The sequence below is a fragment of the Camelina sativa genome, chromosome 2, assembly GCF_030686135.1.
Source record: "Camelina sativa cultivar CO46 ecotype springtype chromosome 2, ASM3068613v1".
Lineage (NCBI taxonomy): Eukaryota > Viridiplantae > Streptophyta > Magnoliopsida > Brassicales > Brassicaceae > Camelina > Camelina sativa.
In genome coordinates this window covers 1,377,212-1,394,310 of record NC_141881.1, presented here as the reverse complement: position 1 = coordinate 1,394,310, position 17,099 = coordinate 1,377,212, and the positions used below count along the sequence as shown (strand labels likewise).

At 33.7% G+C, this 17,099-nt stretch overlaps 2 long non-coding RNA genes and 1 pseudogene across 3 annotated transcripts; all 3 read left to right on the top strand.

The window, feature by feature from the left end:
• The first annotated feature begins 2,729 nt into the window (after positions 1–2,729).
• LOC104747031 (agamous-like MADS-box protein AGL80 pseudogene) lies at positions 2,730–3,960 on the top strand (annotated as a pseudogene). The gene has a single exon (XR_015573223.1). The product of XR_015573223.1 is annotated as an agamous-like MADS-box protein AGL80 pseudogene (transcript).
• Positions 3,961–9,875: 5,915 nt separating this feature from the next.
• On the top strand, positions 9,876–11,160 carry LOC109127173 (uncharacterized). Its single transcript, XR_002033921.2, has 2 exons — positions 9,876–10,291; positions 10,504–11,160. It is a non-coding gene; the product is annotated as an uncharacterized LOC109127173 (long non-coding RNA).
• A 3,793-nt stretch (positions 11,161–14,953) lies between these two features.
• On the top strand, positions 14,954–15,488 carry LOC104747022 (uncharacterized). Its single transcript, XR_015573222.1, has 3 exons — positions 14,954–15,082; positions 15,176–15,256; positions 15,337–15,488. It is a non-coding gene; the product is annotated as an uncharacterized LOC104747022 (long non-coding RNA).
• Positions 15,489–17,099: the final 1,611 nt, after the last annotated feature.

Genomic DNA, 17,099 nt, shown 5'->3' with positions numbered 1-17,099 from the left:
ATTAAATTTTGATTAAAGTTTAGTTTATTTATGGTATCAAGACAAGATATAGTAGATGTTAGCTACAAATGGATAATTCGAATAATGAAAACACTATACTCAAATGATTTTCATTATAAATAAGCTTGACATAAATTTTGGATAATCTTAGGGGGGTGTATTCAACTTAGGGGGGTGTATTCAACTTGACATTTTAAGTGATTTGTGTGAAATTTACAAATCCTATATTATTCAATCATGGATTTTAAAAAGTCTATTAAAATCCACTATTATTGAACTGATGATTTAAAAACTATTTTAAAATCTATTGTTATTCAAAACAGTTTTAATGATTTTTAGGATTCTGGAGGATTTGAGAGGATTTGTTTAGTTAAAATTACATAAATCAAAATCTCATGGTTTTAGGTGGGATTTGAAAGAATTTTACAAAAAATCATATCAACTTCCCTAAAATCTATCAAAATTCTAAATTTCCTAAATCCCATCAAATTCTCCAAAATCATGGTTTGAATACACCCCCTTAACATGTTAAATGATTTGTGTAAAAGTTACAAATCTTATGTTATTCAATCATGAATTTTAAAAAGTCTCCTGAAATCTACTGTTATTGAACTGATGATTTAAAAATCTACTTTAAAATCCATTGTTATTCAAAACAGTTTCTGGATTTAGATTTTAATAAGTTTTAGGGATTCTGGAGGATTTGAGAGGATTTGTTTTGTTAAAAATACAGAAATCCAAATCTCATCATTTTAGGTAGGATTTGAAAGAATTTTACTATAAATCATATCAACTTCCTTAAAATCTATCAAAATTCCAAATTTCCTAAATCCCATCAAATCCTCCAAATCATTGTTTGAATACACCCCCAAGGGGTGTATTCAACATAACATTTTAAGTGATTTGTATAAAAGTTATAAATCCTATGTTATTCAATCATGAATTTTAAAAAATCTATTGAAATCTACTGTTATTGAATTGATGATTTAAAAATCTACTTTAAAATCTACTGTTATTCAAAATAGTTTGTAGATTTAGATTTTAATAAGTTTTAGAGATTCTGGAGGATTTGAGAGGATTTGTTTAGTTAAAAATACAGAAATCCAAATCTCATCATTTTAGGTGGGATTTGAAATTTTTTTAACTATAAATCATATCAACTTCCTTAAAATCTATCAAAATTCCAAATTTACTAAATTCTATCAAATCTTCCAAAATCATTGTTTGATAAGTAACTACTTAGAGACTTCTAAATATATGCAATTTAATGATAATATACAAATAAACAAAGGCATCTAAAATAGAATAATATAATACAAAAATACATTAGAAATCTAACGTATAATTGGGACAAAGGATATGGACTAAATAGTTAAGTTGTAAGAATGTGTAAACAGTATTTTAATTATCATAATTCTGGATAATTATATAAATATTTGATATAATTTTTTAACTACGATATAGTATATGTCATTATACATTCTAACGTGCAAGAAAAATATTTTAACGTATAAAAGTGATTAATAGAACTATACCACTTTGACCAAAAAAATCAACGTTATTTGATGTTTGTAAACCAATTATGTTTTAGGGATTCAGTTTTTTAACTGTTTATTTTCGATGTATCGTCGTAATTATATTTACAAAAGACATATAAAAAGAAATATGAGCTTATGACTTCAAAAAAAAAAAAATTTGACATTAAGAAATTAAAAATATTTTATAAAAAATCACTCCATAACATTATATAGTTATACATTATTTTATATAAATACATTTATGAATTCACAATGATTTCATGTTACATTTCAAATCATATTTACACATTAATTTCTGCTAAAATATATTAACTCAATTAAATTTACTTGTGGTCCACCGGGTAATCAAATTTTAATTTTCATGGACCTATAAGAGAATGGTTGACTATGTAATATGTAAGTAGCTACTTTAAAACATGTATTTTGAGTTTTTTTAAAAATATTTTGAGAGTTTTTTGAGAATTATGATTTATATTAAATATAAATTAAATGTTGACAAAAAAAATGAAATATTCAAATGGAGAATTGCTGTATTTTATCTAAATTTCTTAGCCAAACTTTTTTAATATACATTGTCTAGTGGATAACTATTAAAAAAAAAGTGGTTATGACACATAAAATTTTTAACAGCACGACACATAATGAGACATATTTTTCGTTCCAAAATAAATATGTTAAGGTTATATACGTGCAATAATCTGTACACATTTATCTAATTTTTATGGAAAATACTAACGTTACATAATTTAGAATTTTAATCATAAATCAATTTAAGAACTTTTAATTTAAATGAAAAATATCACATTTATGCTATAGTATGAGATACTACCTAGTTCCATATTATTTGTCATCACCACTCCAAATATTGATAAATATCTACATTTCACAAACGAAAGGCATTTTAAATTTCTTTACCTAACAAGCTATATATAAGCTATAATTTATCTCGGTAATGTTTTTCGTTTGTCGTTAATTTACAAGTCAATAATCCACAGTCAAAGTATCCAGATAGTATTGAGAAAGAATCTTTGACCCAATTATGAAAACAAATCTATAATACAGCTTCATTCGCTGCACTTGATAATTTTATGACTAGGCAACTAGCTGTAATCTAATATTGAAGGAGAGACACATGTTTGTGCCTCTTCATCACTATATAAGTATAACACACTCATCCGCTAACTCAAAACAAAACAAACACACACACAAAAAAAAAAAAAACAAAGAGAGAATAAGTTTCAGTGACGAGAAAGAAAGTAAAACTTGCTTTCATTACCAACGATTCATCGAGGAAAGCAACTTTCAACAAAAGAAAGAAAGGGCTGATGAAGAAAGTGAATGAGCTCTCCACTTTGTGTGGTATCAATGCATGTGCCATCATCTACAGTCCCTACGATTCCAACCCCGAAGTGTGGCCATCAAATTCCGGTGTGCAAAGGATAGTCTCAGAGTTCAGGGCGCTTCCAGAAATGGACCAACAAAAGAAGATGGTGGACCAAGTAACCTTTCTCAGACAAAGGATAGCGAAAGTGTCCGATCATTTCAGGAGAGAAAGAAAAGATAACCGGGAGCTAGAGATGATTGAAGTCATGTTCCAGTGTTTGTTAGGAAACATGGGAAAGTTTCATATGAATATCATGGATCTTAATGATTTAGGTTATTTGATTGACCAATATATGAAAGATATTAATCACAGGTTTGAGATTTTACAGAACTCTGGGATGGAGATCGGCGAGTCTTCCAATGCTGGTGCGGCGGTCGGGACTACCTTTGAATGGACTGGATCAATGGAAGTCATGGCGTCTACAACCCCACCAACCACCACTATTAATGAGGCCGGTTCTTCATCATTGGCAGCTTTTCTAAACCCTCTTCAACAACAACAACATCACCAACAATTTCGTTATCCGTCATCTCCACATGTTGGACTCTATGAGCAGCCTCCAAGTTTGAATTTAAACCTAAATCAGAACTATAGTCAGAACCAACATCAATGGTTTATGGACATGACGCACCACCAGCCTGAACCATTGAACTATGCAGATGCTGATCAGCAAAGGGGTTTTCTATTTATGGATGATAACCACCAACCCCAACACCAGCATGATCAACAGATCCTTGGTGATTCGTCCACTGTTTCAACCGTCGCTACTACAAGCAGCACGATCCCCGTTACCAATCCAAGTCCTACCAATAATACATGGTTTCGTTAGTATTTCCTTTCTATGTGGTCTTATTAGACTTTAAGAGTGGCTGAGTGTGTTTCAAGTTCTAGTAAGCAAAACAAATAATTATATTCAAATGTTCTTTTCATTATAGTTTTATTATATTTTGTGATGACTATGGGTTTTCAGTTTTCAGTGTTATTGGACTTGTGATATCCTCGTTTTTTTTAATAAAGAATTTGTGATATTCTCGTTTTTATTGTGTGTCCACCTATGTTGGATTTTTTTTTTTAAATCCGTTTCGCGGTTCTAAAGCGTTTCAGAAACAGAAATTCTTGAAAACACGGAAACAAGCCACGAAGATACATTATATCTGGATATTCCTAGATATCTCTGTTTGGAAACAAGATGGAAACTCGTTTTCGTTTTGGAAACACGACGGAAACTTTTTTTTAGCTTAGAAACTTAATCAATTAAATAATTTGAAAATATATATAAATATATAATATTTTTATTATTTTAATTTAACTATTTAATATTTATGTTTTGAATTTGTGCTGTTTCAAATATTCCTTTAGATATATGGTTTATGTTTGGTGTTTTATTATATATCCACACCAGTTGGGGTGTCGGTCGACACCAACGCGAGGACGATTCAATAACTTTGACGAGTGTCGATCGACACTATGTAGAGGTGTCGGTCTACAAAAACTAGGGTTTTGGGGATGTCGAGCATGGTGTCGGTCGACACCCTTCTTCAGTTACGACGGTTGATGCAAATGCTTTGTTTATTGTCTGGTTTGTCTTATTGTTTGTTGTTTGTAGCATGAACAGATCTTATTGCTTGTGTGTATAGCCCAATAGATGGAAGGATTGCCTCACTGAGTGTTTATCAAATACTCATGCATCTCAATTTGTTTTTGTGTTGCATGTAAAGCCAAAGTGTGATCGTGGAATCAAGGCGATGAAGAGGAGGATGTTCTAGTGGCTCATTGATGTGTTGTCTGGCTTCTGCTAGGTTGCTAGAGTTGAGTCTTTAGAACATTGCTAGCTTTCTGGTTCTTTAACCATATGATGCACGTATATGTAAAAGAACTAAGCGTAAACAATACATGAAAGAAAGGTAGGTATGAATAGGTAATAATATTATTCCAAATTCAGTGTTTTACTTCATATATCTCGGATAGATGCTTTATTCTTTTCTTTTTTATTTTTATTTTATTTTTTTATGGTTGAATAATAAAATTAGAGTCTTGTTAATCTCTATTTTTTTTGCTCCCTACTTAATGCTTTTTTGAATTAAGATCGAGGGATAGATGTTCTCTATAGATAGAATATTTGTTTTTGGAACAACATAATTAGCCGTTACAAACAAAGTCGTTACACTGGTGACAGAAGACATGAAAGGATGTGTGAAAGTGTAAAGGAGTGGAGAAATTTAAATTGAATGGTACGCGTTGCAACACCGGATGGTGAAACGACATGGATCAAGGGTTAAGGAGGAGAGAAACGTGTGAAGGTAGAATGTCATTCACACTGCCGTCGCGAAGTTTTATCAGGTTGAATCCATATGATTTAAAAATAGTGTTCGGCTTAGAGACTTTAGATGAAATAGTGCTGGACCTACAGACGTTGGATGAAATCTAGTAGATCAATTTGACATTTGTATGATTGTTTAAAAAGCTTATTAGAATCTGCAAGGCTCACAAAATTAAAGAAGAAGTGGCTGTGGCAGCACCAAAAGTGAGAAAAGTTAATTTTATACATATAGATAAATTATCATATACAAAATATCATTTACTATATTATATTTTACAATATAACGAATTACATATACCATGCTAAATATGAAATTAACATTAATACTTTATCATATAACATTCTAGATATGAAGTTAACATTAGAGCTACTCCATCAATGTATTTTAAGAAAGTTGCTTAAAAGTTATTTTATTATAAATTTTGAAAAAAAGTTAAATTAAAAACTTCTTAACTGTAAAATTTTATGGGTCCATTGATAATTGCTAAACTCGGGGTCCTTAACTAGAAAATGAGTAACACCTAGTTGACAACAGCTTTGGTCATCGTCCGGAACTCCTTCTTGAGGACAGATTTGTTAACAGAGACATTACGCTTGTTTTGTTTGTTGGTCTTGGTGGCTCTGAGTACCATAAGAACTAAAGAATCGGTCCTCAAAAGAAAGTTGATAACGATGCAAATAACAAGATGCTCAATCAAGACACAGAATTGTACAATGGGGCATAAATCAGTGGAAGTATAAACAAACCTTATAACATTGTCACGCATAGTTCCGTACCTACAAGCTAGTAGCAGAATTATAATAGCCAAGCGGATTAAAGCACCCCCACAATTATAGAAAGATGGGCAAGCAAACAAGTGAATAGCAAAGTTGCAGAAGAACTACCTTACAGCTAAAGAGCCAGAGCAACTCGTAGCACACATGCCTCCTAGTCCTAGGCTCCTATGGGCACCAGGTCCTGCACCAGAATTTTTTAATAATCAAATTGCGAAACAAAACCCAGAAACATGACATTGAAGTTCAAGAGTCAATTAACTACAATGCTAAAGATGTTGAATGATTGTTCCACTACAAGAAATATGGGCATTAGTAGCACACTAAAAATGCTACTTTAGGGCTTTGGTAGCGTTTCCATGAACGCTAGCCGCTAGGATATGAGAAGCTATAATAGCCGCCATACATATCATAGCGTTTTTAAAAATGCTATGATAGTCAGATCTATTATATCGTCTGCTATAAAATAATCTTTTATGACATTTAATTTGTGTTATGATGTAGTTTTTCATGGCTTTTTTTAGTGTTGTGAAATATTGTTTTATATCATTTTATTAGTGCTATAAAACATTGTTTTGTATCATATTATTTGTGCTGTAATATATTGTTTTGTTCATTTTGTTAATGCTGCTGTAATGTATATTATTATGTTCTATACTTCAAAAATTTGAAACCTATACTGCATAAAATATAATTGCAAATTGATTCATAAATAAAATTAATATTACATTAAATTTATAAAATATACATTTTACATAGAATCATTCTATCAAATACCATACATACCCAAAAGGTCTCAAGTTATCACCTAAATCTCCCCAAAGTAGGTTTCTTCGGGAACTAACAAGTCTACAAACTACTCAAAGCAATACAAGCAAGCAGCAGGACTACCTATTATCAAATAACCTAGATTATTACTAATTTCCTCAATCTAAGTCAATCACGAACACAGTGAAACACAAAATTAGTAACAATTGATTAATCAAGGAACCGTACCGTGACCTCGATCACCACCAACTCGGTTATACGCCATTAAGAAACCAGAAACAATTCCTAGGGTTCCGAACACGAGAAGAGCCACCGCGAGTGAGATCACTTTCACCGGTGTACGAAGTCCTAATCATTAGGTCTTCGCCCGATATCGAGAAATCATGGTCGACGTATGCCATCTTCAATGTATATCTCTATTTTTCTCTAAAATAGAATAACTCTTAAATAGAGCATTTCTTTTTTCTAATGTATTGCTCTATTTTCAACTATAAAATAGAGTTAATGTAAAAAAATAGAGTTACTCTATATATGGAACAATCCTATCATTTTTATTTTATTTTTAGAGTAAAATATAGAGTAGTATGAGAGCAAATGTTGTACTATAATAGAATTTTGATTTTAAAATCGAGTTGGGTTGGAAATGCTCTTAGTACTTTATCATTTACAAAGCAAATCATGGTATATCACGATAAACTTACAGTTTATGTGATAAACTAATATGTATATGGTAAAATTATTTATTGTATGATTAGTATCAACTAACTATTGATCGTACTTCATATTTTAAAAGTTCCAAAAACTAGATTAGATAATGTTAGTATAAATTTCTACTATATTATTTAAGCAACCTTTTAAACAAATAACCCTACTTTATGTAAGATATTACACAAAATGCCACTGTATATTAATACCAAATATAATAACAGAATTTTATTATTAAATAGTTCTAACCAGAAAATGGTTAAACTAATTAATAGCAATTAAAAATGACCTATTATATTAAATTAAATCATATTTAGTTACAAATTACAAACAGTTAATATTAAGATAACATCAGCCCATAAAACAAAAGCATTTTATATTTTGTTGACATGATCATAATACTATTGAACACCGCAAGTGATATATAGCATAAGAATTTCAGATAATAACTAACATGATTTAACACGACAAAAGTATTTTATATGTTGTTGAAGAATTTGCATCTTTTAAGTGATAATTAAATTCAAACCAATTCGTAATGCTAATGAACACCACAAGTGATATATAGCATAGGAATTACATGAGTGTATGATTAAACATGAGATTGCATATGTTACGAAAATAATTTTAACAGAATAGTCGTAACAATAACATAGTCCAAATGTTTTCTATAGATTATGGAAATTAGATATCTATGAGATCATAGCAGATTAACAAAATCCCACCAAAATAGAGTTCTTCAAACTTAAACAAGAACCTGAACAGAAAAATCAGAAAATAATTTATAAGATCAAACTACTAAGATTCTCATTTCAACATTAACATGATTTGAAATTTACAATCCCGCAACTACACAACTAACGTATCTCACTTATGGTATATAACAGTTTGAGAACCTAGGGATCATACATTGATCATATCGTTCATGGAATATATTGTAAAAGATCTTCTTTATCGAATGATCCTTTCTTGATAATAGGATCAAACTGTTTTCTCAGCGACTAAAACCTAACATATTCGCTACTTCATTTACTATATAAACAGCCCATTAGCAGCTTAATACAAACCATCAATGCAAACCCGCAAACAGCTATCTTATAATTTCCATCAATCGAGTTACTCAACATGAATGGTCTAATGGCAATGACTTACCTCGCTGATGTCAAGCCATACAAAAGCACTTGGCGGGTTCAGGTTAAGGTCCTACATGCATGGAAGAAGTACACTGCCCAGTCTGGAGAAACATTTGAGATGGTATGCTGACCAGAGGGTTACTTGTTATAAACAGAGTATTTTTACGATTATATATTCAATAAAAAGAAACAGCTTATATTCAATGTTTTTGTGCTTATTTTTCGTCTACAACCATCTTTACCAGGGTTCCAAGATTCATGATTCCATCAAGAAACAACTTGTGAGTAAAAAATTACTATACTTAGCCTAAAAGATTAGTTGTTTAGGGTGGTTTTGACAAATAATGAACCTGAATCTTAATGCCTGTTTAGTATGGTTTCACCAATGAGAGTTGGGTTAGGATGTTACTAAATTGATTGTATTGGTAAAAAAGTCTGGACTCCGTTTTTGTTGGGTCATCTTTCCATTCTGTTATTTATTTTGTGCTACGCATCTGTACAAAATAAACTCACAAGAAAATTGCTTTTTTGGGAAAGTCTAAACTCTAAAGTTGAGGAAGAGAGTGGAGATCAGTGATCAGTCAGTCACAGTGTTTCACACCTGCGCTGCCAAAACTCCCTTTATTATATGCCAATTGCCAAGTATATTGTTTTTTTCTTTTTCTGTCGGCATGCCCAAGTGTAAAAGCATATTATTGTTTTGTTTTTTTGGTTGGACAACTCCCATTGTTTTATTCCCACTTTATCACGTGTTTTCCAACTCGGTGTCATCCGCACATACTAGAGTACCTTTTTTGTCATCTTTAAGCTTGGGTTTTCCTTTTATTCCTCAACTCGGTATGAAGTGTTATATATCGTTTAGGTTATATTCTTAAGCGTTCATATTTTATATATATATATATATATATATATATATATATATACATATATCAATAATAAACCGTTGAGGAATGTTCCTAGTGTAGCCAGGCTATCGATAAATCGTGACCAAACCTCTTTCCTGAATGCAACTTTAGTATATTAGCAGAAGTGCGGTTATGCAAGTTGAGTTCCACATGAAATACTCCACTAAGGCCATGTTTATAGGGGGATCACCTGGGGTGATCTTGGGTCTTTAAAAATTAAAATTTAGTGAATAGTGCCCACAAGATCAGATGAAATGATCTTAATTAAGATCTGTTCTATGTTGTGTTCTTCTGCTGACGTGGCAGCTCGTAAACGAAAGAAATGTTTAATTTTTTTTCATTTCATTCGACGTTTCTTTTTTATTTTTCTTCTTCTCTCTGAAAAATCGAACAGGCGATTTCACGAGAGATTTTTTTTCCTCATCGTCTTCTCCTCTATCCGGCGATTGAAACACTGGGACGACCGTCTCCTCGTCTCGTCGTCTACTCCGGATCCACCGATTATCGTTGTCTCCTCTGTCTCGCGAAGTCTAGAGATCTCCTCTGTGTCGCGAAGCTCAAGATATCGTCCATGGGCAGAGAAGGCGTCTCTCTCTTTCTTCGCAAATCATCGTATTTAGATTTGAGAAATTGAAATCGAAAACTGAGGGGAAATATCATGCGTTGTTGGATTGTTTCAAGAAATTGGAGCAATGTTTATCACGTAGAGCAGAGAAAGACGTAATGGATTGCACAGATCCTAATTTCTCACATCCTCAGTTCAGGTATGTTCCATCGAACCAGGACCAAGCCGTAGTTTTAGGAATCTGGATGCTAGTAAGGGGAATACTTTGATTATGAATGATCAGAGCCCTTGTTAAACTCTCTTCGTTTGAAGGAGTAGATACTTTTATGGATGACTAACGCCCGTTGAAAGATTCTTTATACTTGGAGGTTTCAACGATAATGAGAAATTGGAATTTGTGTCTTGGATCAGTTCTAAGCTAGTTTAACTGTGAGGAGGTGAAAGCATTCTCCATTTGTTAGCTAGCATGATTTTCAAGACATAATGGTGGTCAGATCTCACAAGGAGAAGGAAGCAAATGCAAAAATAGATTGGAAGATCTAGAAGAAAACCAGAAAAACTTATAAGGTAGAAGAAGAAGGATATTCTCTCTTGGTGATGAATACTCAAAGAGATGAAGTGGTGAAGAACCAGTTCCGTCACAAGTTCGAGAGAGAACTAACTATACACGTCTCTAGACACTGCTACTCAAGGTGAATTTTCTAACTGGTTTGGCTGCGGGTACGAAGATTACTTGGAACTAGAAAAAGAGTCTTCTTAGTGAGCAGCAAGAAGGTTTGTGAGTGGCTGCTTGTTGAGTAGCTAAGAGGAGACTTGTTATTATTATTAAGAGGATTTTGATATACGATCATTGTCCCTTGTCTTCTAATTAACACTTAACATCTTGCATGAATTTTGGATATGGTGCAAGACAGTGTCAAGACATTGATGATAGTTATATGTTCCTTCTTGTTCTTGTTTTTCTCGTTACTTCACATGTTCTGCAGTTTTTGATATTTTCTTTGTCTATTTGTAACAGTTGATACTAAGGATTAAGTAAATGCATAGTTCACAAACCTTATCACAAAAGAATGGGTCTGCTCTTGATCCAATGTTGTCAAAGATGATTGTTGTTTTTTTGACAAATACAAATGCTCTGATGAGATCATATTAATGGCTGCTATGTTGTCGATCAGGCCTTCTATTTATCATATCAATTACTCCTCTTTTTGCAATCTCACTGTTTATTGATCTCTTTTAATGTTTTGTGAAAGATTTATAATTCGTGGAAGGATTAAGAAACTACTTCACACTTATTAATGCTCTCTCATGTTTTATAAACCAAAACACATAAATTTCAAAAATTTGAAACTTCAAGAACCCTAACATTATATTATTAAATAGTTTTAAACATTCTTAAATTATTTATTAAACATTAATCTTTGTATTTATTAAACATTTTTAAATTTCTATAAGAATATTATATTATTAAATCTTAAGATCTTATACATGTTCTTCCAATAACTAACTTCTTAACAAAAGTTCTTAAGACCTGATCTTACAATATTTTTACAATATTTCTCCTCTAAGAACACCCTCACCTGATCCCCTATAAACATGCCCTAAAGGCATCCGTAATGGGGGAACACTTTAAGATGTTCTTAGAGTAAAAATATTATGAAAATAATCTAAGATCAGTAGTTAAGATCTTTTATTAAAAAGTTAATTATTGGGAGAACATGTTTAAGATCATAAGATTTAATAATATAATATTCTTAAACATATTACATTTATAAAAACTGTAAAAATAACATTTAAATTGCAAACTTATAAAACTTGTACTAAAATTCAAAATACAATATCAAATTTTTGTGAAACAAAAAAAACATTAAAGATTAAAAAAAAACAAACAAACATATTACTTAATTAAAACAAACAAACATTTTATTTAATTAATACATAGTTTAAATCAAATCCTCTTTTAATTTGTGAAAAATTGTTTGCAAAAAATTGTATCCAATCACAGCTTGCCATGTCAGCTTAGAACTGAGCCTAGATCAATTCTACATCAAGAACAGGACAACATGTTCTTATGCCACTATTCATTATATTTATAATTTTAATAAGCTAAGAACACACCAAGTGTTCCCCCATTGCGGATGGTCTAAGAAGCACTGTGAAATGAATGGAGCAAGAATATTGTCTGAAATATCTTGTTCTTACAAGAACGCATGAGTGTTCTTACAACTACAAGTGACCATCATTATCAGCTTTATTTTAATATCATATTATAGAAGAGTATATATTGTGTATCCATGTCGACCGAAGAATCTGGACGCGTTTTCAAGATTTAAAAGTGTTGGGTGGGTTTTCATATTAGTAATGAACCACAGATTAGAAGACACGTGTGTGGCTGGGTGATGAATTTTTTTTGCTATAAATACGGCTTCCCGCCAAGGTATGTAGTAATCAAATCGCAGGTTCTGATTGAGCTTATATTGTTTGTTTATCTATCTTGATCAGAATCGGCGTATACTAATATATTGAAAGAGAGAGTAAGAGTATATATGGAGATGGTCGTGAGAAGGGGTTGGGTAATGGCATTTGTGTTGGTGTTACTGATGTCAACCCAAGTGTTGGGAAAAATATCTGATATATTTGGTCGTGGCAGCGGCAAAAGCCGACATTATATACATGGAGGAGGCGGTGCTCGTGCTGTTGTCGGGGATGGTATAAGAGCTCAAGGGGGTGCCAGCGGTGGTATTGCAACCGGAGATGGAGGTGCAAGTTCTAATATCAGAACGGGAGGAGGAGATGGTGGTGACGGAGGTGGAAAAAGTGTTGGTAGCATTGATAAAAATAATGCTGGTGGTTCTAGAAAAGGTGATAGTGGCGTTATTGGAAGTGGAAGAAACCGTAGAGATGGTACTTTCAAGGTGACATAGGCGTCACGTATGGTGTTAGTGGTTTCGTTAGAAGAGGTGGTCACAGGCGAGTTGTAGGAAGTGGTGCTAGAAGAAGTGATCCCAAAGGAGTTGCTGATAGCATTGTTGTAGGAGTTGGTAATAGTGGTGCTGCTGGAGGTTCTACTAGTACCGATACTTCTAGTGGTGATATTAGTGGTGCTGGTGGTGCCGGTGGTGCCAGTGGTGCCGGTGGTGCTGGTGGTGCCAGTGGTGCAGGGGGAGCTAGTGGTGCCGGTGGTGCTAGTGGTGCTGGTGGTGCCACTGGTGCTGGTGGGGCAAGTGGTGCTGGTGGTGCTAGTGGTGCTGATGCTGGTGGTAGTGGTGGTGCTAGTGGTGGTGCTAGTGGTGGTGATAGTGGTGCTGGTGGTGCAAGTGGTGCTGGTGGTCCTAGTGGTGCGGGTGGTCCTAGTGGTGCGGGTGGTCCTAGTGGTGCTGGTGGTCCCGGTGGTGCCAGTGGTCCTGGTGGTGCTGGTGGTGCCAGTGGTGCCGGTGGTGCTGGTGGTGATGATGGTGATAGTGGTGCTGGTGGTGCCAGTGGTACTGGTGGTTCTAGTGGTGCTGGTGGTGGTGCCAATGGAACTAGTGTTGTTGGAGATGTTCTTAGTGGTAGTGTTGGTGGAAATGGTGCTGCTACTAGTACTGATACTTCTAGTGGTAGTATTAGTGGTGCTGGTGGTGCCGGTGCTGCTAGCGGTGCCGGTGGTGCTGGTGCTGCTAGCGGTGCCGGTGGAGCTAGTGGTGCTGGTGGTGCTAGTGGTGCAGGGGGTGCTACTGGTGCTGGTGGCGCAAGTGGTGCTGGTGGTGCTAGTGGTGCTAATGCTGGTGGTACTGGTGAAAGTGATGATACTAGTAGTGATGGCGGTGCTACTGATACTGGTGGTGCAAGTGGTGCTGGTGGTGCTGGCGGTAGCAGTGGTGCTGGTAGTTCTGATGCTGGTGGTCATGGTGGTGCTAGTGGTGCTGGTAGTGCTAGTGTTGGTGCTAGTGGTGCTGGTGGTGGTGGTAGTGGTGGTCCTAGTGGTGCTGGTGGTGCTACCGGTGCTGGTGGTGCTGCTGGTGCTGGTGGTCCTAGTGGTGCTGGTGGTCCTAGTGGTGCTGGTGGTACTGGAGGGGCAAGTGGTTCTGGTGGTGCCGGTGGAAGTGCTGGTGCTGGTGGAAATGCTGGTGCTGGTAAAAATGCTGGTGCTGGTGGAGGTGCCGATGCTATTAAGTTTGTTGGTAATGTTGTTTGAAACAGCGTTGGTAGTTATGTTGAAGGTGGTGCCACTGTTATTGTTGGAAGCGGAAATGATTCGAAAAGGTGTAGGTGGCGTTGAGTTTTAAGAAATTCTAGCATGTAATGCACGTACGCTCCTTAGTAGTCTGCATGCATTCTCTTTCTTTCTTGCTTGCTTTTTTTGCATGCATTCCCATTGTTATCACTTATGAAGTTTATCCTGTTTTCCTTTGTACTAGTATATGATATCAATAAACTCTTTTCATAAGCTGGATATAATTAAGTTCAGAACAATCGATGTTTTCGATTCATAATGGCCAAACAGTGCCGTGCTCAGGCTATTTGTGGCTTAGGGCGGATCAAAATTGTAGCTTTTGTTATTAAAAATATTAAAATAATTTTTTTTTATTCCAAATCTTAAGATGAAAAAAATAGTATAAATCAAACTTTTCTATCTTTTTTTCCTAAAAAATTTTTTTAGCCACAATTCCAAAACATAATTCTTTTATTCTTAATAATCATTTTTTTTATTAATTGTCTTCTATTAGTATTGTTATACTATATATAGTTATAACTATAAAACATAATTATTTTAGAGAAATACCCTAGAATAGCATACATTTGGGTTTTTGTTCCAAAACTAGCACACACGCTGGAATGTTCCAAAACTAGCATTTCTTAATACTGAGTAATTAATAGAGATAAATATTATTATTTAAAAAAACTCAAAACCCGATCTCTCTTTCATTTCTCTCTGGCGAAGCTTGATGATTTTCCGATCTGAGATCTTCATTTCTGATCTCAGATTTTCCCGTGAAGCTTCAATCAGGTACGAAATCGATGGCTATCATCAATAAATCTTTCTTCCTCTTCGATTTCAGAGTTTGAAATTGTTGGGTTCTCTTTCTTCTTCGATCGATAGCTTCAATCACGAAAACGGACTCAGCGACAGTGAGCTTCAGTGAGAGAATCTTGTTCGGTGTTCTCGAATCTGTTAATGAAGGTAAGGATTGAGTTTTTGGAATTTTCATTGTCAGATGTTGAAATTGTTCTTTGTAAATTCTGATTTATTGTTGTGTGTAGGGATGTTAAAGGTGCAAATGAGGAACATGAGAGAGAGTTACCGATGATGAATGGGATCAAATAAGAAATCAAATCAATTGGAGTTTTAGACTCTGAGATTTGTTCATAAGCTCTCTTTAGTCTTGCTTCTCGTTTCAAATCATTGCAAATCAGTTAACTAACAAAAAAACCAATCTTTTACCTTTTTTTTATATGTTTTTGTAATGTTTGAGTGAGCTTTTTGTTTGTCAAAAACAGATGATGTGTAGAGCACATTTTTCAGAAATGGGGAAAGAGAAGCATAAGAAACTGATGAATCAAGGCTTGAAGCTTCTATAAGTATGTTATAGTGAAGCTTGTAAGGAGATGAAGATTAGAAGGACTGATTTGAATTGGTAGGTATCTAGCTTGCTATGAGTTTTTGAATTGTTTTGCTAATGGCATAGATCAACTTGGTAGTGTTTCTTGGGGTTTTAAGGTTAATCAATCTGGTAGTGTTATAGAACTAGTTTAAATGTGGGGTGATATATAAGATATCTCTTGAAGTAATGTTAAAACAAAAATTGAATTCATGGAGTGCTCATGTTGTTGAATAAGGTTTGCATGTCTAACTCAAGTGATTGATGATATACATGATGACAAATATTTCAAGAACAAAGCAGAGAGTTGATGATGAAGATGGGAAAATGGGCACTTGAGTGGAAGTTTGAGTTCGTCATTATGGAAGGTCTTCCTAAAATTTAAGAACACCTTCCTAAAAGCTATGGAATCCTTCCTATTTTTTTTTTAAAATGTGTTTTTAAATCTCTTTATATGTGTTTTGTTGTATTGTATCACATATTACTTTATTAATGATTTATAATGATTTGATTATGTCCACATATTGGTGTTTTACAATAAAGGTAGCAAATAGAAATATCCAACATGATGTTTTAGGAAGATCTTCCTAAACGTCAATGAATTCTTCCTAAATTTCAAGGAGTTCTTCCTAAACGTCAATGACTCCTTCCTAATGCTTTTTTTTTTTATTTTCATGACGGTCTTCTTGAAATTCAAGTAATCATTCATAAATATATGAGAATCCTTCCTAATTTTTTTTAAAATGTGTTTTTAAATCTCTTTATATCTGTTTTGTTGTATTGTATCACATATTACTTTATTAATGATTTATAATGATTTGATTATGTCCACATATTGGTGTTTTACAATAAAGGTAGCAAATAGAAATATCCAACATGATGTTTTAGGAAGATCTTCCTAAACGTCAATGAATTCTTCCTAAATTTCAAGGAGTTCTTCCTAAACGTCAATGACTCCTTCCTAATACTTTTTTTATTTTCATGACGGTCTTCCTGAAATTCAAGAAATCATTCATAAATATATGAGAATCCTTCCTGAATGTTACATTCAAATCCTGCTTATATGTTTACCGGTGAAAACACAGCTATCTACCAAAATATCGAGATAATTAATACAAAACTTTCCTGAATATGTTTTAAAACAAGTTTTGTGGTGAAAATCATTCAAACTATGTTTCATAACCAAAATCCTAATGCTAAAACAAAGACCATGTGAATACAAAGACTCAAACTGTATATACTTCAATCTCATATGGCAACTGAAGCCTTCAATCTTGTATGAGCACTGTTCGTCTTTGATTCTGAGTGTTATTACAGCTCCAATTCTTTCTGACCATATTTGTGTCTCTACAAAGTTAATTACCACATGAACTACCAATGTTACCACAATAATAAGAGCCAAACACATCATGTATTGCATTAGAT